Here is a 27,162-nt window from a genome sequence, read left to right on the forward strand (position 1 = left end):
CAGGTGCTACCACATTGCTAACACCTTTTGATCATACCTGGCGCCTGTAGCTGTGACTGTAAATTGGCATTGTACAATCTTCCAGCAAGCAGGTGGCAATAGTTATCAGACATTAACGAGAACAAACAATGTTCAGCAAATTCAAAAACTATTCAAACTGAGGTCAAGGAGACTTTCGAGTGCCGACGAGTAAATCTTCAGCGCCAAATTGAAATCAATTGATTTTAAGGAGAAATAAAAGCAACCAGGATTTGAGTTTTCTACCGGTTTTAATCAGTCACCGCACGTTGAGACATAAGACGCCCGTTAATGGCATCAAAGACGCTTTCCCGAGGTTCGTTGTCAATACTGAAGCACCTGTGCGTCTGTCCGCCTGTCTTTCTGTCTGAGAGCCTAAAAAAAATGAAGAAGTGGAACAGCGGTTACAGGATGCTGCAAATCCATCAAAACATTTACAGATACAGATACCACCTCGGGCTCCCACACATCTCAGTCGATATCTGAGAGCATCACAGGCCGGACCTGCCCTCACATTGATTCTCAAGCTCAAAATCATGTAGGAGAGAAGGGAGCGTGTGTGTAAGTGTGTGTTTGCGCCGAACTAGCGGCTGCCTTTGAAGACACAAGGGTTGATGCAGACTGTCTGCTACAGACCGCAGAAGGTTACATGTGTGTACACGCGCATGCACACACACACACACACACACACTCATTTGTGCACACGTGCAGGCCAGTAAATATTGAATATTTTCTTGACTGCAGCTGGTTCTCAACAGGTGAAAGAGAGATGAAAAATTCAGCAGGTTTACTGACTGATCGAGTGTGATGGATGGCTGTATAAGAGTATGTGTGAATAAGTGAGTGTGTGTGTGTGCTCTATGATAGATGGGCATGAGAGAGGGTGACAAGGTCTCCTAGAACAAGAGTTGGCTAGTTACCCGTCTGTCTCCCTTTCCCTTCCTCACACACTCATTCATACAGATTTCTAAGTGTGTGTGTGTGTGTGTGTGTGTGTGTGTGTGTGTGTGTGTGTGTGTGTGAGTGAGATATAGCAAAGATTTCAGATGATGAAACAGCCTAATTGCAGGTAGATGCAGAGTAGCATATTGCCTGGATAAGAGAAATAAGGGAAGGCCAAAATCCAATTTCAGAAGAAAACAAATTTCAAAACCTGCTCACGACGGCAATAACCTCCACCAAATCGATTCATAACAGCACCCACCGAGGAGTGCGGGTGAGGGGAGGTGTGTGACGGTGGGCAGCCGGTTGAAAGGCGAGAAAGAAAGACAGAAAGAAGGAGAGGAAGGAGGGGTACTCAGGTGAATCGTATCATTTTTGTCTGGGCTGCAGACCATTTGCCAATGTCTTGTTGCAAAATTTAGGCTAAGAGTTGGCAATTTCTCCTTGAAACAAAGAGAGGCAGCGTTAAGCTGAATACTAATGGGAGCCTGAGGCGTTCGAAATAACTTTGAAAAGGGCAGTGCAACTCTGTCCAAAAAGAACAACTCGGAGAGGAAGAGAAGGAGAACGACGAAGAAAAAAGGACTGGAGTAGGTGTGTGTGTTTGTGTGTATATGTGTGTGAGAAAGAGAGAGACAAAGGGAGTGACAGAATTACGTGCTTGTCTGGTGGAACTCCCTGCTTTCTCTCAACAACGAGATTAGAGGAGTTTGTCTCATTTCTTACTCGGACATCCTGTTCTTCTTTAATTACGAAGATGAATGGTATTTGTAAAGCGTGTGTGTGTGTGTGTGTGTGCGCGCGTGTGTGGGTCAGACGCAATTTCCATGACTATCTATTTGAGCTTTTGAATTTGTGTTGTTGATGGTGTGTGCGTGGGATCACTGCATTTGTGTGAGGACTTGTTTAAATGGTTGAGCCCTGCTCAGAAGCAGCCGTTGAGGATAGCATGGCTGCACTGCGCACCTTAACCACAAGCTGATAAGACTAGACACACAAACACACGCACGCTCTGCCTGTTTATCCCTTTCTTTGTACACTCTTTTCTTTACTTTCTTCCTCTTCCTTTTTCTCTCTTTATACAAGCCAGGCCTTTTGTGACAAACTAATACCCAGTGAAGAAAACACGGTTAACCCACAACATTAACATTTCAATACTTACTATATACAAATCGACAATGGCTCAACTGTAAAAAAACAAACAAAACAAGACTAACAAGTTAGCAAACCGTTAGCAGTTAAAAGAAGATAAGGACCAGTGTTCGTCTTCATTTTGTGTTGTGCTTCTGCCCACCTGCGAAAAAAAATTCAGTGTTTACTCTTCTAAACATTCAGTTTTGGTCTCAACCTTAGTAAGTAAAAATACTTGTTCTGTTCACTCCTACATACGCTGCTGTTCAGCAGCTAGATGCTAAACTGCTTAGATGCACCAGCTGCAGATACTACATGGGGTTTGCTGTTAGTTATTCAACAGGACCCTTCATAATAAACTTTTTTTCAGCAAAAGGATATTTTCATTAATGCACCTTTTGGAGCATTTTTTAGAAACTATTGCCATTAAAATGATTAATGAGTAAATAACAAGCTTAGCTAAACTATTAGGCTAATGTGACTAAACCGAACATGGAAAGTCAGCTAGGCTAGCTCACTGCTTTTCACACTTCTGTTCCAAGGTACACCAAAGTCAGAGCTGAAATTTCAAGATCATTTAAGTGACTGTGAATGTGTCATCGTTGTTGGTACCACACAGGCCACTACCTGAGTATTGTTGACTGGCCATATCCATCTCTTTATGATCACAGCGTACCCATCGTGTATTGGGTGCGTCCAGCAGGATGATGCACCATGTCACAAAGCTCATATCGTCTGAAATTGCTTTCTTGAACATTAAAATGAGTTCACTATACTCTATTGGCCTCCAAATTCATCAGATCTCAATCCAAATGAGCACTTTTGGAATGTGGTTTAATAAGAGAGCCAACAAATCTGCAGTAACTATGTGATGCTATCATGTCACTATGGACCGAAATCTCTAAAGCATAGTTCCAGCACCTTGTTCCAACTTCCAGCACACCTGAAGGATGAAAGCAGTTCTGAAGGCAAAAAAGCACCTAATAAAGTGCTCAGTGAGTGCATGTTATCTGACATGTCAGTTCCTCTTTTTCTGGCATTGTGGGATGAAGGAAGTATTGCTAATCCATTTAGCATGACACCTGGAAATGCGTGTGAAGTTTCTTCTGTTTGGTTTCCCGTAGCACAAACTAGCCTCCACTGCCCGACCTGACACTTTCACACAATTCAGCAAACGGTCCTTCTGCCTTCGGTTGCTTTTTTGAAGTAGGTTATGTTCCGCTTACAAAGGATAATTAGTTTGCAAGTGCCAACTTAGCAACCACGCTTTAATAATTCCCACCATCCAGCAACTGTACGAACAGACTCGGGTTTCCTTTGACAGAGGTTTTTTTAATTTTTTATTAGAATACAGAATTTCCCTCAGCAAAAAACACACGAGTGCGTACAAAATACTGATATAGGAAATGAACAATTCATTCATAATTTTTTATTAACATTCAGTGCATCACATGGTGCGCAATAACAGTGTTTAACTGTTATAAAAGCCCATTTGCCTACACAAAATTCTTACTTCAGTTTACACCTCCAAAATTACAAATTTGAAAATAACGCTGCTGCTTTATTTTCATCTCGTCTCTTCTATGAATTTTGTGTTCTATCTGTGAAATTCTGGGCAGACACTCTTGTTACCTTTGAAAACTTTCATAAGGGAAACACAGTGTCATCAGCATTCCTCTGTATTTCGTTTTTTTTTCCAAGTAGTGTGAGTGCAGTGAGATTAGGACCATGCTTTAAGCTGCATTTTGTGCTGACTGCAGCAGCCAAGAACTCAGATTCCACCCCCCACACTTGTTTAATCTGCTACAACCTTTTGTAGTGTCTCACAAATTTACAGCTTTACAGTTTTAAGAACTGCATTTGTTAATAGTCACAACATTTCAGCACTGACTTTAATCTTCCACCGCCTCCGGCACAGAAGAAAAACATCTTCCAATGCAGCAAATGTCTGCTGGAACACAAAAGGCAAAGTTATTGATTTATTTTATTATATCATTCATCATTATTTCATCAGCGGATTATTCTAGAAGTCCTATTAGTTCTTGTGTTGTGCACACAACATTAGACTCCGGCTCCACTGCTACTGAAGCTGTTTAGAAATTCAACATTTTATTCTCTTTCAGCTGCCAGAAAACACGAGGAATCATCATCTGGCAACCTGCACACTGACACACTAATTTTGTGCTGCAATGCAGCAGCTCTCCTTATGAGCAACAGCCCAGAAGCTGCCATGTGACTGTACGGCTGCTAGCTTACAATGCTGAGAATGAAACTCCTCACCGTCCATCATTTATCAGTTTGGAAAAGGGAAAAAAAAAGATTATTTTTTGCAGATGCATAGATGTTTTTACTACTGTCCCATGACCATAATGCTGCCATCAGTCTTGATGCATGCTCAATCATCCAGGTAAGAAAATCCCAGTCTCGGCTGAGGAAGTCACTTGGATGATAGACGAAACGTAAAAACGCAACATCCAAATGAACAGAATCAGCTTTCCAACTTTTCCGGGGCAACCAATCATGCATTTGTTCATTAAGGACTCTTGGTTCCAAATAAAAATTGGAGTTTATTATGCAGCAACAGAGTTCAATCTGGGAACGTGAGCAAACAGGTTACAGGTGCAGCAAATTTGAGCACAACCATGCCGAAGTGGAACAAAACTGTAAAGTAAAACAAAGCTGTGAATACAAAGAGTTTATTCTTTGGCAGATCTGGGTCCTGTATTACCGACATGCCTCACATTTAAAGAAGCATTAAACTTCATTTAAAGCTGCCTTTTGTAACATGACACACTAACTTTGCACTCTTCACCTCTGTTGTAGAGACTCAGGTGATCATTCAAATGAGTTGTAGAATCAGCGGCAATCTGCCAGCTTGCTAGCTTTCTGGGGTTTTTTCAAAGCATTGAAGGTGGTTGCTGTGTTTTGAAATCGTGTACTTCCATACTTAAAGTTGCTGACTGAACAATGTTCATCCTATCAACTATGGCTATATGAAGCGCATTAGAGGTACCGTATTATAAGGTTCATTAAGCGAAATAAAACAGTCAGATAAGTCAAACTTTATTAAACTCATTCTTCTTGCTTCCTCCACTTCTGTATCATTGATTCATTAATGTTGAATTCTCTCGCAGCTGCTCTATTCCCATGTTGTTGCAATATATTAATACCTGACCTCGTGTTGTGGATGGATTATCTCAGTTGTTCGCCTGACTGAAGTTTGGTCCGTTTACAGCATCCTGCCATGTGATTGCATTTGTCCCAAACAATCGAGAACCCTCACGTTAATGAGTGGAAAAAAGTTAGCGTTCATCCTCCAGCTTCACTGTGTTTGTTGTGCTTAGATAGCTGTGTCTCTAGCGGTCACGTAGCACATCATTATATACCAGCTAGGCCAACTTCAGTAACCCTACAAACGTCACTGCTGTTTAGTTTTCTGTCTTCATTTATGTTGGAAGTGATAGCAGAGCTGTACACTTTAATTTTTTCAGAAATTTCTCAGTCAGAACAAGCTATATCACCTTTAGATGGAAACTAGCGAGCTAACTTCCTGCTAACTTCTAACTCTGTTAAATTTAATAAATTCTATTTTTAAGGATGCCTGGATGTTAAACTTAATTGTTACACCTGGTAAAGCAGCAACGCTGATCATTTTATTAAAGATGAAAGAATTTAGACAGTTTTTAACTCTCAGTTATGCCGCTGTGTTCGTTTGACTTTGAGGCTCTGATTGCGGTAGCCGCAATGCTCCGACAATCCCTCAAGTGGTGAGACTTCGTAGCTTAACAAAGTCGTACTAAAACATGTTTTGACAGATTTTTGAGAGCCGTGTACCGCATAACATCGGTAAGGCGCACCGGATTATAAGGTGCAGTGTCGATTTTTAATCGGAAAAATACGCTATGTATTCTCATACCAGGCAAACCATTGAGTGTGGAATCCTTTTCTATTATCTTCAAAGAAGAAAGAGAGAAACAATTAAACAGCAGAAGGAGGGTGAATCAACAGAATTGATGATACTAGCTAGCTAGCTATAACAAATTCATTCTCTGATAAATTTGGTCTGCAGTAAGTGAGCCGTCCATCCACCCACAATCTCAAAACAAAGACAATAGATAAGCATAATACAACATAAAGTGTTAATCCTTCAGTGCTGGAGGATTAACACTGTTGCCTCACAGTGAGAAGGTCCGGGGTTTGACTCCACCATCTGCACGGAGCCTTTCTGTGTGGAGTTTGTATGTCCTCCTCATTCCTCTGTTCTCTGAAGGTACTCCGGCTTCCTCCCACAGTCCAAAAACGTGCAGACATTAGTTTGTGGGGTCGGTTAACTGGTGATTCTAAATTGCTCATAGGTGTGAATGTGAACAGTTGCTTGTGTCTCTTTGTTAGCCCTGTGACAGACTGGCGATCTGTCCAGGGTGTACTCTGCCTCTCACCCTATGACAGCTGGGATAGATGCCACACCCCCAGCAGATAGGCTCCAGCAGAATAAAATGTATGGCTGGCTCAAGAGGCGATCGTGGCTCAAGAGTTGGCAGTTCGTCTTGTAATCAGAAGGTTGCCGTTTCGAGCCCTGGCTCCAACAGTCTCGGTCGTTGTGTCCTTGGGCAAGACACTTTACCCGTTGCCTACTGGTGGTGGTCAGAGGGCCCGGTGGCGCCAGTGTCCGGCAGCCTCGCCTCTGTCAGTGCGCCCCAGGGCAGCTGTGGCTACAATGTAACTTGCCATCACCAGTGTGTGAATGTGTGTGTGAATGGGTGGATGACTGAATGTAGTGTAAAGTGCTTTGGGGTTCTTAGGGACTAAGTAAAGCACTATACAAATACAGGCCATTTACCATAATTTAGAATGTACACAGCATCCTGCGTCATGTGATGACTGTTGATCTGCACTTTTATAGTCAACACATTCAGCAATTCTGACCCTCAATTGGCAGAAGTGTGTGCATTACATATTTGTTTCATTATTTAGTGTTTAAGGTTTTTCTTTGATAGCACTGATAAATCTATTATTAATTGAGATCCGAGGCACAACAGAGTGTAAAAAGTTAAAGCTGCAATCACAGTTGAACATTGTATAACATTGCTCAAGATTTTCTATCCGTCTGCTGTGTCACGTGCTATCCTCTACGCCGTTGCATGCTGGGGCAGCAGTTTGAGGGTTGCAGATGCCAACAGACTCAATAAACTGATCTGCAAGGCCAGTAATGTTGTGGGGATGGAGCTGGACTCCCTTGGGGTGGTGTCTGAGAGGCGGATGTTGTCCAAGATAAGGACAATGCTGGATAATACTTCCCACCCACTCCACGACGTGCTGGCTAGTCACAGGAGTACTTTCAGTGAGAGACTGAGATTACCAAAAAGCACGACTGAACGACACAGTGGCCATCTCCCCATACAACTCCTCCATCTAATACACTGTAAACACTGTAATAGTTACATGCTTTTGCACACGTTCTACAGTAAAACATACAAAGCAAGTCAAAAGCAAAACTGTATATGCCAAGTGAATGTAAGTGGGCTCTTGAACTGAAGACAGAACTTGGAGATAATAATACATACGGAATATGATCTCAAATTGGCATCAAGCCTCTGAAAGCAGCACAAAAGTTTTGGTTATCTGGACTAATTTTAGATACTGCTGGTGAGCTGCTGAAATTTAAAAAAAGGGAATTGGGGGAAACGGGTGAACGGGAATCGGGGTACGGCACTCAGTCAAGGTTTCCCAGATCAATAAAGTTTTTACAGCATCCAAAGCATCTGCGCCTGCAGCTGTAACACAGCTGGATGCGACTGAGGCCAAACACCGCTGGTCAACAGAGACACGAGTGTTCATTTCCTACATAGAAGTGACAGCTCACTGACACAGAAGCCAATCAAATGTCACACACCGTCACCTTTCCATCTGATAGGCCATGGATCCTCGAATAAAGGGGCACACACTTACAAGACAGCCGGCTGTAGAAGCCGGCTGTGGCGTGTATGACAAATGAGTTTTAACACCAGGGGTTCACGGCTTGATACGAAAACATGGCTACGCGGTATCGCATCCCTCTGTCTTCCCTCGCATCTCCTCTCACACACACACTCAGACAATGTCACTGCAGACCCCCTGAGGACCAGTGAAAGTAGCTTTTGATTTGCATACCATGCACACATTTTTAGCATCACAAGTGTTTGTTGGGCTGTCCTAGGTGGTAAGGAGGAGAGAAGAGGGAAAAATGACATTGTGTGCTTGAGTGGTGTCCATAGGGACTCTTTCTTTCTCTCTCTCTTTCTATGGCAATGTGACAGTGGAGAATGCAGATGGAATCGTGCCCCACACACACATAAAACACACACACACACACACACACACACACACACACACACACACACACACACACACACACACACACACACACACACACGGATGACTGACTGACTGCTGTTCTGTGAGGCCTCCCAGTCTGGGAACCCAGAGGTGTCAGACAGTTATAATTATCACTCTACTTACACACAAACACACACACACAGTTCCAGTGTTGAATGGCATCCAGTTAAAATCTAGGCCTGTGCACCAGTCTGAAGTAAAAAAAAAATAAAAAATAGAGAAGCACCCTGGAAGGCTTGTTTTCCCTGGTTGGCGTAAAAGGATGTCAGTTTCCAGCTTTCCTCATTTTCAACTTCTGTTATAACATTTTTTGCCCATAAATAATTTATACAATATATTCCAGTACTTTATGAGGCTTTTACTCTCTGCGCAAAGTGAGTATTCATTGAAAGAGGTCTTTCATTCCACCCATAGCATCATGAAGTCACAAATGAATAAGTCTGTCTAACTATAATTTGCTGAAGGTGTAAAGTATTTATTCAAATTTCAGCACTCTCAATATGAAAAGCATTCTTTCAAGAGCAATAACGTAATGAAATATTAAACTGTGCTAAGCATCTAAGTGAAAAGCCTTAGTTTTAAATTCTTCAGTTAGAATCTAATATCACCTCAGTCACCCTACAAACAAGAACACACATTTTCTGCTATTAATAATGGTAAGTTTTCATTTCAGGATCTAAAGACTAGCGCGTCCTTCAGCTACACATTTTTGTGTGCTAAAAACCTCTGCAAAATGGGGGGAAAACACAGAAAAGCATGTTCTGATACAAGTTAGGGGGTGCTGAGTTGGAGGACATAAAAAAAAATGATAAAAGCTCCTCTACAATATGGTCTTAGAATGTAACCCCCCCCCCCCCCCACACACACACACACACACACACAAACAAACACACACAAACACCAAGGCAACCAGCAAATCAATGGCAAAAATAGTAGGAAAGCCTGACGAGTTCTCACTGTGGGCACACATACCACTTTCCCTTCACATTATAGGCCATACAAACAAACAGTAATGTATGTAAATGCATGGATGCAGTAATTCACTGTGAGGAGTCACTTTTTATTTGAACATAATGGTTCGTGTAATGACTAGAATAGCCTCCCGAGAGAACTCTTATTTACAGTGTTTAGAAGAGAGCAAAGGACCGGGCATTGCTAGGGTAATTATCAATATGAACTTAGCTAATTGCATGCTAATGGCAGCTAAAGAGCACATCTGAAAACTTGCTGACTCACTCACACATATGTACTGATTTTTTTTTAAATTTATAGACCCTTTTGCAGTTTATAAACAGTGATGGTGTAGCCAGTAAAATGGTCTATTATGTCTCAGCCAAGCACAGCACTTATTATTTTTCTCAGTACAGCTTAAGACACTGGGAAATTCTATCCGATTGTTCAGTGATGACGCGATGAATCCTACTTCCGGGCCTAAAGTAGTCTGCGTTTAATATGGCTTTTGTGTTGTTAACATGTTTAATGTTATGTATTTTCTTCTATTTGATCTCAAAAAGCTCCTAAAACAGTCAGTGATCACTGTTGACCTCCCTCGGCTTTTATTACCGCTAATCATTTATTTAAGCTCAGTTTTTAAAACCTTAGGATGTAACTACAGCCCAGCCCATGCAGCAGTATATGAATGACTAACCTCGTATTGTGGATGGATTATCTCAGTTGTTCTCCTGGCTGAAGTTTGGTCCTTTTACAGCATCCTGCCATGCGATTACATTTGTTCCTGACCACCGAGAACGGATGATCTGATATCCTCGTGTTGGTGTTGTTCCCAGACCATCATGAAAATGTTGTTCCAGGTTCAACATTGCAAGTGACCAATCACATTGTTGTGACGTTATTCCTTTGCGCGCCAAGCCATTCGTGCATTTATGAAATTCCAATGTTGCAAGGACAATATCAATTCTGCTTACTGTTTATTAAAGGGTTACGGTTAGGGTTAGGGTCCGTTGATCGGTGGACAGAGGCGGTTTCACGCAGCTTAAGTACAGTTTTTTGTTTTACGCCGTTTTTTCCCGAAGTCGCAAAGGTATGACGTCACAGCATTCTGATTGGTTACTTGCAATGTTGATCCTGGAACAACATTTAGTATGATGATTTGGGAACAACACCAACACGAGGATATCAGATCAACCACCGAGAACACTCACGTTAACTTTTATCGAGTGGGAAAAAAGTTAGCTTGTTTATATTATGCTAACATAGCTGTGTCGCTAGCGGTCACGTAGCACATCATTATATACCAGCTAGGCCAACTTCAGTAACCCTACAAACGTCACTGCTGTTTAGTTTTCTGTCTTCATTTATGCTGGAAGTGATAGCAGAGCTGTACGTTTTAATTTGTTTCCAAAACCCCGCAGTCAGGACATGCTATATTGTATTTAGATAGAAGCTAGCGAGCTAACTCCCTGCTAACTTCTAACTCCGTTAAATGTCATAAATTCCGTTTTCATGGATGCCTGGATGTTAAACTCAATTGTTACACCTGGTAGAGCAGAACGCTGATCATTTTATTAAAGATGAAAGACTTTAGACAGTTTTTCAACTCTCAGTAATGCCATAGTGATCGTTTGATATATGGACCTGCAGCGGAGTTTAGGTCCAGACACGGCTAGTGACGTCAGACTGAACAACCGGATAGTTTGGCATGTGCCATGAATGCACACTTCCTGTACTGGGCTAATATTTAAATACTCTTATCACTTGTTAAAAACATACACTGTATAGCAAGATTTTTTGTGAGGTCCTGAAACGACTGATTTCAATGTTAAGGCATTTTCCCCTCCAACTTATTTATTTGTTTATTTGTCCAAAAGTAACTGTATTTTGTATGAAAGTAACATTTAGCATTTAGAATGCTAAATGTCAATTTGACCATGCTAACTAGCTTGGTTAGCAAGGTAAAGTAACCGAAACAGATACCTGCTAGTTTTCAGTAACTGATTAAATACTTGATTTTTACTTTACCAAAACTGGAGCACAAACTTCTTTAAGGGTCTGTTAGTAACTACACAGAAAACTATGTAAATTATAAGATAATCATATGCTTCAAAAGACACCAGCATCACAAAAACTTTTTCTGATGCTGAGTCCAGCTTGGTGTTTTAAATTAGCTTAGCAGGCAGCCAAAGTAATAGAAGACATTGTACTAAGAAATTCATAACAAATGCTTACCATTCTTACCAGTATGGGTTTGACTACTGATATACAGACATACAGACATCACTGTTGGATTAACTTGGATTAACTCTGATGGTAAGTGGCTACAAAGAACCTATGGGCTCAAATTGTGGTCATAAATATTTTGTACTTGTAAATCAGTTTTGTACTTGTAAATCAGGATTTGTATGTGTAAAAATAATTTGTATGTGTGTAAAAAAGATTTGTATGTGTAAAAAGTGTTGTGGAAATGACAGTCTTCATTAGTGGGGATAGTTACAAAACTTTCTTCGTTATGAGTTAGCATACATGCTTTTATTGAACATTTGAACAACCAGCAAAAAAAACAGAAACTCTTGTAGAGGACATAAAGTCAGAGATAGAAACGACAAGGAGCAGGTGCATCTAGCACAGGTAGAGCTGCTGCAAAAACCCACAGAGCTCAGCAGCCGGCGCAACAAGATGATTACTGCATTGTCAGTCAGTGTTTACACTGATCCATGCCTGTGGGAATTAGCTGCTAAAATCCAAGCTAATCTTTAGCCTTGACTCTTTATTTGTTCTCAACACTTTTAAACCAGGTGCCACATACAGTCCATACGACACTGAACCTAAAGATGCATACTTCCATGTTTTAATTAATGCAGAAATAGTAAAACTAAGCTTTCCGAAACTAATCTGCGGGCTGTATATGTCCGCTGCCTAGCTTAAAGTCTAAGTGTTGGTTGTTGTGTTGATCTAAACCTCAATTTAACCTGACCTGTAAATGTATCACACTACCTGCATAACTCTGGACTTGAGAGTTAAGCCTAAATCACACAAACACACATCAGTCTCCCTGATTGTGTGCGCGTACACACCCAACCGCCCACCCATCTCTTACAGTAGACAAATGCATATGTGAATGGCGGGTGTTTTAAATGAAAACGCTGGACCACCCAGGACTTCCAGTATCGCCCCACCGACCTCCGAGGCTGACGGATGGAGGCTATTCACATCAAGCCTTTAACACCTTCAGATCCCCCTCCACACCACCGCACTCAATAGTCAATACAAGCCTTGCACAATCCCCTAAGACAAATGGGCAGACTTCAAACACATACATACACAACCTCAGAAAGACAGAGTGGGAGGGCGCCTGAGAGAGAGGAGAAAGACGGTCGGTGGGTTTTACCAGTGAGAGACAGAGAGACCTAACTTCAGCTCTCCCTCTCTCGCCTCAACCTCCCTCCCCCCCTCTCCCTTTTCAAAACAAATGCACAATCCTCGTCTAGAGAGAAATACTCAGCGTTAGGGCGATGGCTCCATTTACTCCTGTGGGGGTTCATTTGGGTCCTTTCAGGCCCTGTGTGTGTATGCATCCATGTATGCGTATGTGTGTGTATGTAGGAGGGGGTGCAGGGAATGAAAGGCGTGGGGCGCTGTCAAATAGCCCCCCGCTCTTAATGGCCCAGCTGCATCATTACCTAGCACACACACTGGGCCCAAATAGACTGAGGGAGTAGTAGGAGGAGGAGGATAGACAAGTCTATCAAACTAAGTATGAAGAGAGGCGGGTGGGGGCTCATCATTACCTAGTATACACTATGGAGTTGAAGAAACTGAAAGAAAAAGCAGGGGGTAGGGAGGGGTCAGACAGGCAGCTAAATTCAGTACAAAAGCATGTTAGTGAACTACACACTCACGATGACACGCACACACAAACTCAGGGCCTCCGGGGAAGTTTTACAGCGGCTCCTTGTCTTCAACAATGATGTAAGGTCCCTGTTGCTGTCAGGTGTATGTGTGTGTGTGTGTGTGTGTGTGTGTGTGTGTGTGTGTGTGTGTGTGTGTGTGTGTGTGTGTGGGCAAAGCACTAGGTGAATGACTACACATCTTCCTAGCAGGAGTGCAGGACAATGTGCGGGGTAGCGCCATCAGGCCTGCATAGTGACACATGAAACATCTATTTTGAAAGAGTAGCTGGGATACAGGAAAAAAGGCCTTTTCCCCCTTCTTTCTTCTTCCTGTCATCATCGCCTACAAGAGCTGCGTCTCCCTATACTTGACACTGATTGGTTTGCAGTCGGTCATGCACCTCACGTTGGCAGGTTAGCCTTTTATTGCGGTTTGACTAATTGGAGAAAAATGAATGAATAGATTAATTTCATTGCCACTTTATATACAGGTTGTGTTCAGCTTGTGCAGCTTCTTTGTTTTCAGGTGGCACTGCTCTTCTGTCTTCTCACATCCTCACACTTATCGTTGGACAAAATGCCGGGAATTTGCTAGTGTTGTTTTATTTTTCTTTTGAATTGTAATCGAAATGTTAGACTATATTTTAATTAAAATGTAAGACCTCCTCTTCCCCCACCTTCAAAAGAAAGTTGTCACATTAGAAAACTGGAAACTGGGCCACGGTTTGCTTTGATCCCGACTTAGATTGCGTCTGTTAGTAAGACCATTGTTCTACCTGAAACGTCTGAGAAACTGGCCCAAGAAAGTGGAACTGGAAGCCCACATTTATGTTCCTTGAGTCTTTGGTGATCACAGACATTTGTTCTGTGTTTGACTATTGACTGTGCAACTAGAGAGAAGGAGAGTAGGAGAAAAAGAATGAAAGTCAGTAGAACCCAGATCAAATACATGTGTGTGAATAAGACGGAGACCGGTGCAGAAGTGAAGCTCTAGGAGCAGACATAGTGAAGGTGGATGAGTTTAAGCCACCCAAAACAACAGACAGTGCATGAGAGAGGTGAAGAAGAGAGTGCCGGCAAGGTGTAGTATGTAGAGACGAGTGTCAGGGGTGAATTATGAAAGAAGGATAGCAGCAAGAGTGAAAGGGAAGGTTTACAATGTGTGAGACCTGATATGAGACCTGATATGATGTGTGGTTTGGAGTGGCGCTGACAAGAAAGCAGGAGGTGGAGATGAAGATGGTAAGATCTGCAGTGGGAGTAACCAGAATGGACACGATTAGAAATGAGTAAATCAGAGGGGTAGCTCAGGTTGACTTGTTTGGAGACAGAGAGACAGGGGTGAGATGGTTTGGACATCGGCAGGGGAGGGATAGTGGACATACTGGACAAAGGATGTTGAAGATGGAGCTGCCAGGAAGGAGAAAAAGAGGAAGACCTCAAAGTTAAGGAAGATATGCATAGAGTTAGTGTGAAGAAGAAGAGAGTTTACACTAATTACATTAGGTCGGGGATCGGGGAACTCCAGGCCTCAAGTTTTTAGATTTCACCCTGGGTCAACACACCTGGAGAACTTCAAGACATGTTGAAGACGTAATTTAGCCTTTAAATCAGCTGTGTTGGATCAAGGACACATCGAAAACCTGCAGGACATTGGCCCTTGAGGCCTGGAGTTCCCCACCCCTGCTTTAGGTGATCACATCAAGTCCAAGTCTAAAATGTCTCATCTGGCACTCTGTGGAGTTTGCATGTTCTCCCCATGTCTGAGTGTGGGTTTTCTTGGGGTACTCCCACAGTCCAAAGACATTAGTTAGTGGGGTTAGGTTAACTGGTGATTCTAAATTGGCCACATGTGTAAATGTGAGTGCGAACGGCTTTCTGTCTCTCTGTTTGCCCTGAGACAGACTGGCGATCTGACCAGGGTGTACACGACTTCTCGCCCTATGGCAGCCAGCATAGGCTCCAGGATTGCTTTAATGTACAACCACACAAAGCTATACATTAAGTAATAATTGATTGCATATCAATGCTTGGGACATGCTTATTTCCAACTAAAAGAATCCTTGACAGAGTCTGAACAAACATCTCTTCTGAGAGGAGAATGTGTTGGTTCTGTAACAAAGGCTGACAAGTCAATGGAAGCAAAGTATAGTGGAGCACAAGTTATGCTAGATCCATGTACTGCAAATTTTCTGTCAAAAGTGTGCTAGTCTGAAAAGAAGAAGTGATAATGTCAGATGACACACAGGCTGTGGAGCGCAGCTAGAACAAACAGGTGTGCCTTGAAATTGTGACTTGCTCCACAAAAATGTAGACAGCAAGCAAAGTATTGTCACTGTGTACATGTTAACATCACAGCACTGCTATGTCTTAGTGAAGCTTCATTGAGCTGCTAGCATGGCTCGAAACTATTTTCTCAGCAGACGAGCTACTGATCATTAAACAAAATAGATCATCCTTGCTTCTGAGTATCATCTTAAAGCTAATTAATTGATTATCACAGATAAACACTTCTCACTCACTACTTGTCTTTTTGTCTCTCGGTCTAGACTCAACAATTCCTGAGCAATTGTTTCCCATTAGAAGCATTACCTGACATAATAACCCATCACAGTGAAACATCTCCTCTTTCTTTGTTCTGTGCAACTATTACAGTTGTCAATAAAATACAATATTATCTGAAACAAAAATGTCAAGAAAAGAAAAAGAAATAAAACAGAAAATATCCATGATTCAAACAATTTTGTTTCAAAATGTTTTTATGATAAATAATGTGCATCTTAATTCAAATCTGTGTAAATCTATCTGCAAATAAAAAACTCTAATTCAATCACCTTTCAACTCATTCGATTCAAAACTTTTCCATTTCTTAAGCTCCATTAATAATCCTCACTAATTCTCAATAAGTTAAATCAACCTTAACACACATTTAATTAAAAATCACATTATCTGTTAAAAGTAGCTGCTTTGCTGCTTCTCATCATATCACACCATCTCCTAAATGAAAGTGGTAGTGAGACAGTTTTCATAATTACAGTTTCCAGGGTCAAGAATAACCTTTGAACCCAAGCTCATAGGCTAACAAATATGAATTTTATTATAAGTAAACAGATAATGTGGAACATCTATATTTCACAATTTAATCCTGATTAAATAGCCGACAGCACCAGAATGGCTACTAAATTGATTCTCAGACAGTCGTCTCAGCTCTTTTTAGCACTTTCTTCGGAGCCCATCTACCCAGGATAAAAGGGGCAGAAACAGGGATACCACGTTCAGGTTGTTCTTTACATCACAGCTTGCTGATGTACCGTCCACTACAGCTTAAAGAAAGGGGAAAACTCTACAGTTTATAGAATATTACTGCTTCAAAAGAAATGTAAGGGAAACAACAGTTTAAGAAACTTAAGAAAGAAAAAAAGTTAAATCTGTCAACAGAGAGCAGAGCTGGGCCCAAATTATTATATTTCCCATTCTAAAATGTAACCAGATGATGAATATTCATTAAACATGTAAATGACACTGCCACCTACTTTTAATTCACTCACAATAATTTGACAACATTAAACAAATGTGCCTATTGCTCTTTACAGCTATAAAGCTAATAAGGTCAGATGTAACATTTATGAGCAGTTTTCAAAATTTCAAAAAGCGAGTCATCTACCAACTGGAACATCAGTGATTTGCTTCCCCGCTCCTCCAGTCTGCAGGTCGAAGCATCGTTGGGTAAGATACTAAACCCTGAGTGTGAGTATGTGTGCAAATGTTAAACAAGGTGCTTAGGCACAGAAAAAGCGCTTGTATGAATGTGTGTGTGACTGCAGTAAAAAGTGCTTTGAGGGTAGTTCAGTGCAGTTAGAGGGACTCAGACCATCGAAGGTGAAGCCTAGCAGATACCTACAAGCTATAACTTCCTGTTTTAGCACACACTATCAATCAAAGAAGCCACCCCATACCCCTATAGACATTATGAAAGGGAGAACTTTTTTCTAACCATCCTGTGAACATGCTTTTGGAAGACTTTTGGTTTTGGCATTTGTTGCCTTTCCTGGATAGTGAAATTGTGACAAGGAAATTGGACAGAGAGAGGGGGAAGATTTGCAGGAAAGGCCTTGGGTGGACTTGATCCTGGACCTCTGCTCTCAGGTCTGCTCAGCCACTGAGCATCCAAAAGCACCCAAACATGCTTTTTAATGTTATAAACCTGAATATGTTAACATTCCAGTCTATGAGGACTGACTCGCTTTTGGAGTGAGCCTCATGTGGCCATTAGAGGAACTGCAATTGTTTTTGGCACTTTGATGGTGGCTTCATTTTTCTCAGACCTGGAGGTTGCCTCTTAATGTAAAACACTGCTGCAGATAGTAAACAGACTTCCTGGGCAGTCTGTATTTTCTGTACAAAATCCAAAACATAGTCAAAATGCAAAACAGAACTCTGCTCAGGAACATGTGGTTTGGCTTGCTTCCTTCCTGATATATTGCTTGTCAGACTTAAATGTTTTCAGATCATCAAACAAATGTAAATATTAGACAAATATAATAAGGTGTTTATTATTAAGGGAGGAAAATTCCCCCCAAATAATTGCTTTCTAAACCGAATAACTGGTTGGGCCACCCTTAGCAACAACTGCAATCAAAAGTGTTTCTGATAACTGGCGGTGAGTTTTTTAAAAGGCTGTGGAGGAATTCTGGTCCACTCATCTTTCCAGAATTGTTGTAATTCAACCACAATGGAGGGTTTTGGAGCATGAACCACCTTTTTAAGGTCATGCCACAGCATCTCAATTGGATTAATGTCAGGACTTTGACCAGGCCACTCCAAAGTCTTCATTTTGTTTTTCTTAAGCCATTCAGAGGTGGACTTGATTGTGTGTTTTGGATCATTGTCCAGGCTGCAGAACCCAAGTGGCCGATGGCCGGACATTCTCCTTCAGGATGTTTTGGTAGATGGCAGAATTCATGTTTCCATTTAGCACAGCAAGTCTACCACATCCCGAAGCAGCAAAAAAGTCCCACATCATCACACTACCACCACCCTGTTTTACTGTTGGTATGATGCTCCTTTTCTGAAATGCTGTGTTAGTTTTGCACCAGATGTAATGGGACACACACCTTCCAAAAAATTAAACTTTTGTCTCATCAGAGTATTTTCCCAAAAGCCTTGGGGATCATCAACATGACCTCTTGGATGAGTCGTTGCTGTGCTCTTGGGGTAATTTTGGTTGACCAGCCACTTATGTTAAGGTTCACCACTAGTCGATGTTTTCGCCATTTGTGGATAACAGTGTGGAGACTGTGGAATCCCACAGCTTTAGAAATGGCTTTATAACCTTTTCCAGACTGAGAGATCTCAATTACTTGTCTTCTCATTTGTTCCTGAATTTCCTTGGATCGGAGGAAGGACCTTTTGATCTACTTCACTTTGTCAGGCGGGTCGTATTTAAGTAATTTCTTGATTGAGAACGGGTGTGGCAGTAATCAGGGCACCACCGTTAATTATAATTTTGGGGCTGCAATCCCTTTTTCACACATGGCCATGTAGGTTTGGATTTTTTCCCCTCTTAATAATAAACACCTTCATTTAGAAACTGCATTTTGTGTTTAATTTTGTCATCTTTCTCTAATATTTGAATTTGTGTGATCTGAAACATTTTAGTGTGACAAACGTACAAAAATCAGGAAGGAGGCAAACACACCACCACTTTTTCACCCCACTGTAGGTTAAACCAATAAGAGCGTTGACAATGCTTTTTTGAGGTTATTATGATGAAAGTGCATAAACACGAAATACTACGATAGTGTTGAACTTGGCAGCAGCGCCGGAGCAGAAATTAAAAATACCTCATTGTGCGGTGAATGGAATGTTCTGACTAATAAGACAGTGGCTCGTTCATCACCTCTTCTCTGGCGGGACTGTCAATAGCGCCTGACACCTACGAGCTCCGCCACACTCCCGCTCTGCGTCCTATTTTAAACACGCGGCACTTCCAAGAATCCCCACTCCTCTCTCCATTTCCATCACGCTTTCTCTCACTCTGTTTCCATCATCTCCATCCATCCATCTCTTGTCGAAACCTCTCAGCGGGGCTTGAAGCTGTTGTGTGCGAGGCATACTTGGGCTGTGGCGTCAGTTTGGAAATGAGGCTCGTTTGCATTTAAACACTCTGCTCTCTGGGCACTTGGTAAACTTGATGAGAGGAGGATGAGGGGAGTGGAGAGAAGGAGGAGGGGGAGAACAAGGGGAAGTAAAGAGAGAGAGAGAGGGAAGGGGAGAGCAAAGGGAGTAATTGCAACACTGAGAGAGGAGTTGAAGAGAGAGAGAGAGACGGGAGTGAAGGAGGGAGTGTGTGGAGAACAGTGGCTAATATAAATTCATTATGTAAATCCGCAGCTCAAACAAATTGACAGGCGGGTATTACACCCGAGAGGAGCTGAATCAAGAGCATGAAAGCATTAGCTCCACTCACCCTTGACCTCCAACCTCGACCTGTTCACCGGAGTGTGCCTGTTATGCATACTAACGACTCAGGAGGGGCCGGGCCGAACAGAAACATTGCAACACGTTTTGGTTTCTTACAGTGGTAGCTGGAGACAAAACCTCCATCCTACATCTGCGCTGGAATGTAAACTATGCCAAAAGGAAAACACCGGAGAAGAGTGTTTTCTCATTGAAGCAGACCCACATAACAGATACACAGTGCCGCAGCAGCAGCTATCGCTGGAGACTCCTCTTTCTTCCGATATCTGAAAAAGAATATTTGAATTCCCAAACTTGGAAGACAATCTGCACTCTGACAAGCCTGCAGGAGAAAGAGGAGTGAGAAGTTCTGAAAGAGTTTTAAGAGTGCCACGTTCATCTGTCATTTGCACCTCTGGGTAACACTTAGAGCTTCACCTTTTTTTTTTCTGTTTAAATCTCAGAACTCTTTATACTTTCGTTAATCGATTAAAGACGTTTTCCGACAATCCACAGCTGTAGATAAAAGAAATAAAGGAAGGGGAAGGGCAAGGCTCCAGTGTGGCGGCAGCGGCTGGAGATGTCATCGGATCAAAAAGCAACACTGCGTGAGTCATGGGGATGAAGAAAAACAACATAAAAACAACCCCCTGCCACCACCCGGCACCAATCTGTTGATGATTTCTGGAGTTCGTGACATGAAAAATGACACACGGCTCATTGTTTGCTGGTCATTATTCATATTTGCATTCAAAGCCCTAGAAATGGCATGACATTATGAGGACCGGTGCATTAATAATACATTAATTATGAATTAATGGAAAAAGAAAGAAAGTTAATCTGGTTAGAAAATGAAAAGTTTAGATCTAAGCCCTAAAGAGGATTCCTGCAATTAAAAGATTTAAAACAAAATTGATCAAAAAAGAAAAATGAAGTAGAAAAGGCTAAGATGTCCCTATTTTTTGTCTCTAAAATCCCTATATTCTCTAATATCCACAATGCAGCTTAGCAGCACTGGCTGTCTTTGCCATTTAAACACCCACATCATTTGAACTCCATATTCCAAGTTTTTACCACAGTCTGACCCCACTTGATCAGACTTCACAAAGCTCCCTTGAGAGGACAATACACAACTGTTTTCATAAGCTTCCCAGCACTCTCCACGATAAGAAAGTTACCCTTTAATGCAATTTTTTTTATTCAGAAAACAACTTAAAACTTAACACCTTCCAACAGCCTCGACAATGAATGACATTCATGCAACATAAGCCTATTTTTTTTCCTTCATTGGCATTTTGGAGATATTTTGAAGTGCACTCAATTTACTCGGCACTCCACCACCCTCCAACACTGACCGGTCTCTCAAAGTAAAATAAATCAAGCACATCTCCTATGTTAAAGCCTCATGAATATCCAAAAAGGACTGAACAATCACTTCAGCCCCCTCTCTGACTCGAAAGGCGGTTCAGCTTTGGAGGTGACCATATGGAAGGAAGGAGTTCGGAGCTGTCGCTGTTAAGTGATGGTGTGGTGAGGGGGCGGCGGCAGCCGCAGCCGAGGTTCTAAGGATCTGCAGCTGCTGTCGTCGCCGCCTGGGCCGGCGGACTTAGAGCCAGGCGCCACTCGTGTCTAACCTGAGTACGGCCGGGGGTAGGAAAAAAAAAACATTAAACAAGCTACAAAGACTGCCGCTGGGCTTAGGAAAGGAGGGCGAGAGACAAAGAGAGACAGCAGAAACACAGATGAAAGCAGCAGCTACAGAAAGTAAATGCGAGAAAGATAAAAGAAAGGAAGAGGGAGGTCCTGATGAATGTGTTTATCCAGTGCTTTCCCAAGTGTTTCTCATGTTGTGTCTGCTCTGAGTAAATCCTTGAACCACACAGAAGAGCAGGCCGCTCCACAGAGGGCCCGAGGACAACAAGTGGATGGCTTTGCTAATCTGAATCTTAATGAGCTGGAAATCCCTCCCATCTCTCGTTCTTTCCTCTCTCTGCATCTCACACGCACATGTCCATTCAATAGATCCCTTTTAGGAACGGCATAGTAAAACTGAAGATGACACATATGGTCCTCCAGCGCATTCGTGCTAATGACATGCAGACCTAATTAATCATCGGTTCATCTGGATGCGATCGCAGCTCTGTGCCTCAGCGGCTGATTGTCTGCCATCATGTGTAATCGCACTTGCAATACAACAGGTGCGTGACTGAATAGGCGGCCTTGGGTGCCGCTGCACGCATCCTGACATTTCACAAAAGTTTCCCCAAAACTGTGGTGTCATATTGATGCAACTACAGGAGGAAACTGCAACAGGAAAACACTTTTTCTCCTCAGTAAATATGTAAGAAAGTAAGCAAATAATGTTCTTTAATGTGCACTGAAATTTCTTACTTCCCAGATATTGTGGGAAGACATTTACTTTGAAAAGACAAGACTGCATTTGTTTTAGCTACTTGCGGTTCAACCTTGTCCTCCACTGTAGCTAGTATATGGTAAATGGCCTGTATTTGTATAGCGCTTTACTAGTCCCTAAGGACCCCAAAGCGCTTTACACATCCAGTCATCCTCCCATTCACACACACATTCACACACTGGTGATGGCAAGCTACCAGAGGCGAGGCTGCCGGACACTGGCGCCACCGGGCCCTCTGACCACCACCAGTAGGCAACGGGTGAAGTGTCTTGCCCAAGGACACAACGACTGAGACTGTCCAAGCCGGGGCTCAAACCAGCAACCTTCCGATTACAAGGCGACCTCCCAACTCTTGAGCCACAATCGCCCCGTATACTTCATTGGCTGCAATATTTATTGATTTCTCATTGTCCTCAATGACAAATCTTCTCACAGGATTTTTAAAACAATCCTGAAAACACCTCTGTAATACATTAACTCTTTACTCCTTGGAAGCTTACCTACCCTTGATGCTCTTTTCTGAACTGAGTGCTTTCTGTCATATTTCAGGACTGCTGATGAAACCAAATGACTGGGTGGAAGTTGGTGAGGGTGCTCTCTGCCTTTGCAGCTACCCTCAAAAAACCCCAGAAACTGTTCTGATGGTCATCAAATCACATTTTTAATGATACATATGGAGGTACCTAAACTCATCATTAAAGGGTGCAGGAGAGGTAAAAAAAAAAGACATCTTTATGTGGCTCAAAGAGTCAACATGATCTGTAACACAACATTTGCCAATAAACATAGAACAGAATGTGCCGGCTTGTAAGTACAAAAATATAAAGGGAGGTGGTATGGTTGGTGTGGTAGCAGTTCAAAAAAAATATATAAAAAAATAAAATATTTTATGCATGTAGGTCAAAATCAGGTCAGTCAGCCAATCTTAAACGTGTCACAGAAACATCTCCTGGCAGCACAGCAGGCCCCCCGCTGTTATATACACTAGCAGATGTTATGTTGAGATCTGTGGCGAATTAACAACAATGCATTTGCTACTGAAAGCCATCAGCTGTCAGCTGTCACCACTCTAAAGCTCTAAACACACGTCAGACTGATCAGTAAAGCATTGATCACAGAGAATGACAAACGTTTGCTGTCTTCATTAGTAACGCATGTGAGATGTTTCAGTGCAAAACCATCCGCTGCCTCGGGGATCCTGCAACACAATCAAAGGAACGCCGGTCACTAAGAGGGGGCGCTCCTGTGGAGCCTTGAGAGTGGACCGCTCGCTCACACCGCATAATGAAAAGAATTCCAAAACGGACTGCAGGGCCTAGTGACATACCCTCCGTGTGAGCTGATAACATCACATGATTAATATTATATTTAGCTACTTCTGATCTGAAGGAAAAATAACAGATTGCATTTGAAGCCTTTTTGCTAATTAGATTACATTTATTTCACAAATGCTTTGACCAGCAATGGATATCCTTAAAATAATACTTCTCTTAGTGGTATCCGTCTGGTATTTTAACCCTAATTTTGTCTGTATTTAAAAAAAACAAATAGGAAATTCAAATTCAAAACATAACTCACACTTGCTTTACTTTCTTCATATAAATTAAGATTAAAAATCAGCACTAGCAAATGGTAACACTATAACACTATTCCGAATAAAGGTTTTTTGGTTGCTGTTGCCACAGACAGTGCAAAAGATGGGGCTTGTGCTAAGGTTGGCAGCTACCTGTCTGTCTTGTATTTTATGCATTTTCTGGTATAATATCAGCCCAAGCAACTCACTTCTGCTGTGTATACATCTAAGGGTCTATGGAACACCTTTTCAATGATTGCAACAGTTATAAGAAAACTTTTCCGCCACCATTTGTGTGCTTCACTTCCTCACCTGAATATTTTTTAGTAGTCACGGAACGTACCTGAGGAAATCCTAAAAAGAAATCAAGGAAAAGCGTCTGGCATCCAGGTACAGATTAGACGAGCCTCCAGGTTGGAGATCCACCGATTGGACGGGAGGCTTCACCGTTTTGACTGCCGGTTACTCTCCAGGTTGTGGTTGGAAATACACCCTCACAGCCACTGTAGCCTTGGTTCTTCTCGTGTAATCCTCTGGATTCTGTCGATTGCAGCCTTACCACTATGGCCCTGGGTCTTGCATTGCCAAACCAGTGGTTGGTCACGCGGCACAGTTGGAAATCTCGTGAACGGACAAGGTCTGCTGTCAGTCCCACTGTGGCCACCTGATGCGAAACCTACACTGTCGGATTGCTCTTCTGAACATTCGCTCCATCACCAACCAGTCTTTGTTCCTTAGCTGAGTTAGTTAGTTACTTAGTTACTTAGTTGAGCTTTTCACAGGAAAAAACAGATTTTTTTTTGTTTCTCAAGGAAACATGGCAGAGGGTTGGCGAGTTTATTCACCTACATAACTGTGCTCTGCTAGCTGCTCCTATCCGACTTTTTATCTTATATTATTAAGTTGGAGAAACTTCTAATTCTTGGGGATTTTAACATTCATATTGATGATTTCTCATCAAACATAGCAGCTGAACTCTCATCTATATCTGATTATTTTAACTTTGTTCAAAAGTACATGTTTTTGGACCAACTCATCTGAAAAACCATACCTTGTTTTTCTGTGGCCATCAACATTATCGAGCATCACACGAGAGGAACCAAGGTTGTGGAGGATGTGCATTTGAGTGACCATAAGTGTGTCTTTTCTGACCTCAACTTTAGCTCTAATCAAACAATCCTGAAATCAAAAACTCATCGATGCATAATAACTGAGACTACTGCTGAAAGGTCTGCTGTCATGTTTGACATTTCTCTGCGTTCTAATAGAAGTCATGTAAACACTCTTGTCCAGTGCTGTAACAGAGAATGCTTATCCATTTTGGATCAAGTGGCACCTATCAAGTTCTATCACACAGAAGGTATGAGTCTACTTTAAACTTAAGGAGAATGTGTTGCAAAGCTGAAGGACTATGGAAGAAAACTTGAAGCACCCAGGCTCTAACTTCAAGATCTAATGCTCTACCTAAATGAACCAGTAAAAATACCAGATCAGAATATTTTTCTAGATTCATATCAAAGAACAAGAGAAATCCCAAGGTCTTTTTTGACAAAATCAGTGCTGGTAACCACCAGTTGTCTCTAGCTACAGTACCTATAAATGTGCACTCTAAAGGGCTTTTTGTCAATAAGATTAGAGAAATCAATGTCAAAAACTCCCCAAAGCTAGCTTATTCTGCTAGTGAGGCATCTAATTCTTACTCCTGGTCTACCTTTACACCTGTGAAATTTGATGATATGGTGGCCCTGTTAAATAACATAAAATGAAGCCGTCTTCATGCCCACCAAGGTTTTTATCAAAAGTCTTTGACTGTCGCCCCATAGGTTGTAAACCTTTTAATGTTTTTCTTCAGACTGGGATGTTCCCCAGCTTTTTTTAAACAAGCCACTGTGGAACCAAAGCTCAAAACACCCCAACTTGGACCTGACATTATATCAAAATTATAGAGCAATTTCCAAACACCCTTTTATGTCAAGACGTAAGTGAGCAGGCAGTTGCTGCCCACCTTACCGCCTGCTTGGAAAAACACAACAACTTTGACTGTTTCCAATCTGGTTTTTGCAAAATGCATTCCACTGAAACACTTGAGAATACACAGTCTTGGTCTTAAAATACCTCTCCTTAGCTTTTGACACAGTTAATCATACTATAATGTTAAACAGGCTGAGGGATCTTGCTGGGATGTGCGGTTTTAGTGTGTCCTTAAACCAGATTATGTCTGAATCTGCAGAGCAACTATGTGGAGTCCCTCAAGGCTCCATGTTGGGATTTATTTTGTTTTTAATAAATATTCCTTCTTTAGGCCACATAATACAGCAGTTTAGTGATGTGTTTTATCATCTTTTTGCCAACGATATTCAGCTACACTGCTCTTTTAAGCTTGGTTTAAAAAGAGTTTGCTGAACAAACATTAACCAATGGTTGAATAACAACTACCTACAATTAAACCCAGATAAAACTGAAACTTTGATTATTGCACTGGACAGTGCAGTGTCCCACATTAAACAGCAACTGAGTGATCTAGATCTCTCGCAGAAGCGTAGCATCAGAAATTTAGGTGTTATTTTTGACGACGCTTTTTCCATGCAGCATAACTTGCCAAGCTACAAATAAACTTTTACTTACTCACTTAGGGTGGATGGATCCGCATGTTTTCGATTTTGCCCTTCCAGACACAACCCTCCCATTTGTCCATGCTTGGGACTGACACTAAGGCTTGTGACCCATGCGTCTTTAACTGTCCATTATTGCACTGTTTTGTATTGACTGTGTGTTCTTAATTCATACTGAATTACTGTCCTATATGTAACTCTGGTCTAACGCAGTGCCAGTAGAGGCAATACAAAACAAGTCATCCCTGTAGAACGGAGACACTGGAGACAGGTTAAGACCACTTATATAGCAATCTGAATTTAGACTCAAACACACACACACACACACATACATTTCTGAGGTATGTCTGTGGTCTGGAGGTCACCACAGCAATGATCAGCTCACAAACCATCCTTCCACAATCAATGCTTTAAACCCAACAGCCCCATTCAATTAGCGGCATCCCGCAGCTACATTCACTTGCTGCCTAATTGACCTCTGAGTCGCAGTGGAGAGCAAGTCCTGGCATTGAAAACAGCTGCACAGAGAGAGACTCTGCCAATGTTGACACAATAATTACACAGCAAGTCACCTAACATGGGCTTTAGGGTCAAAAGTGGGTAAAAAGGAACATGCGATTGCAAACGAAGGAAGCAGAGGGGATGGGGTAATAAGGAATAGGATAGCAGGGAGGGAGAAGATAGAAAAGAGAGCGTAAAAGGGAAAGAAGACAGCTGACCGGAGGCCTGTTCAACCATGAGATTAGGCTAAGTGATGAAAAGCAGGGAGGAAATAGACGCAGAGACCGTCGG

The 27,162-nt window shown here is 41.9% G+C and overlaps 1 protein-coding gene and 2 long non-coding RNA genes across 4 annotated transcripts in view; 2 read left to right on the forward strand and 1 right to left on the reverse strand.

The window, feature by feature from the left end:
• LOC120722304 (low-density lipoprotein receptor class A domain-containing protein 4-like) overlaps positions 1-27,162 on the reverse strand; it is a 246,493-nt gene that overhangs the window by 83,603 nt on the left and 135,728 nt on the right. The gene's annotated exons all lie outside the window — the stretch shown is intronic.
• On the forward strand, positions 1,930-19,783 carry LOC120722306. Its single transcript, XR_005693399.1, has 3 exons — positions 1,930-2,089; positions 8,657-8,662; positions 19,773-19,783. It is a non-coding gene; the product is annotated as an uncharacterized LOC120722306 (long non-coding RNA).
• LOC120722305 lies at positions 15,837-19,533 on the forward strand. Its single transcript, XR_005693398.1, has 3 exons — positions 15,837-15,948; positions 16,332-16,334; positions 19,523-19,533. It is a non-coding gene; the product is annotated as an uncharacterized LOC120722305 (long non-coding RNA).

This window comes from Simochromis diagramma, unplaced genomic scaffold (genome assembly GCF_900408965.1).
Source record: "Simochromis diagramma unplaced genomic scaffold, fSimDia1.1 OVJJ01000618.1, whole genome shotgun sequence".
In the NCBI taxonomy this organism is placed as follows: Eukaryota; Metazoa; Chordata; class Actinopteri; order Cichliformes; family Cichlidae; genus Simochromis; species Simochromis diagramma.